General features: G+C 26.9%; 1 pseudogene; it reads right to left on the bottom strand.

The window, feature by feature from the left end:
- Positions 1 to 1,093, bottom strand: part of LOC105817171 — a 63,455-nt pseudogene that overhangs the window by 60,773 nt on the left and 1,589 nt on the right.

The raw sequence follows: 1,093 nt of genomic DNA, 5'->3' as shown, positions 1-1,093 counted from the left end.
CTTACAAAATGAATTGCTGTGCAAGAAATTGCTACCTTTTTTGTTGGCATTCCTACGCTGTTGTATTTTTTGTGCTTTAGAAAGCCTAACACTATTAAAGGATCTATACAATTTCTTTTGAGATATAGGTAAGAGGAAAATGATTTCTATTATACTCACTGTCTTTTATGTAAAAAGTTAAAAATGCTGTTAAAGTTTTAATAATTTTAGACTGGATTTATAAGATGCCAGAAAAGACAGGTGAAAATGGAAAGCAAATAGTAAATTTTCTGTATATTTTATTTTCATGACTTAATCTGGACAAGCGAAATAGTTATAAGACTGATTTTTCCCCTTTAACGATTTTTTTATCTTGTTAATCTAACTATAATGAATTTATAAAATAAAGCAGGATTCAAATATGTATGTCATATTGATCCTTATATAAGAAATCTTTCTGATGATTCAAATATAAAACACCATTCTGTTGAATTAAATATATATTCTGAATAAAACATTTATGATAAGTCACTTAAATATTAGCTCTATATCTTTTCACCCACTTGTGATGATGATTTAATTTAGTGTTATATATATGAAATATAATATGCATAAATATGTATATAGCAGGAAATATACAGAAAATATCTCTCCAATGATCAGCTTATTACTTCATAAGTTACAACATTTATGACTTAATAAAGTACCCATACACAAATTGAATTTGAAAATTTTCAGATATTTAGTGATTTAGGATTACATAAAAGGAAACCATATCAAATAAAAATACATTGAACAACTGGAATTATTGGCTTTGCTATTTATATAAGCTGTATCAGGTTACAGTCTTTATTTTGTTCTGCTCAAAAATTTGGTTGACAAAAAATGTTCTCAAACAGTAAGTTCAGTAATATTCCTAGAGAAAGTCAGTTGCAATCATTGCAAAAACGAAGACAAAACAACTCTAATTATTTAAAGAAGTTTCAGGCAGTGTTAGTATCCTTATGAACAACACAAAGTTTGTAAGATAAAATTTAATATCAGATCTCTTTTTCATGCCAAAACACCAAGGGAACATAAAGTTTGAATAAAAGAAAAAGGAAAGAATCCCAGG

The sequence above is a fragment of the Propithecus coquereli genome, unplaced genomic scaffold (assembly GCF_000956105.1).
Source record: "Propithecus coquereli isolate 6110/MARCELLA unplaced genomic scaffold, Pcoq_1.0 Scaffold40, whole genome shotgun sequence".
Classification (NCBI taxonomy): domain Eukaryota; kingdom Metazoa; phylum Chordata; class Mammalia; order Primates; family Indriidae; genus Propithecus; species Propithecus coquereli.
This window is presented reverse-complemented; position numbering and strand designations above follow the sequence as displayed.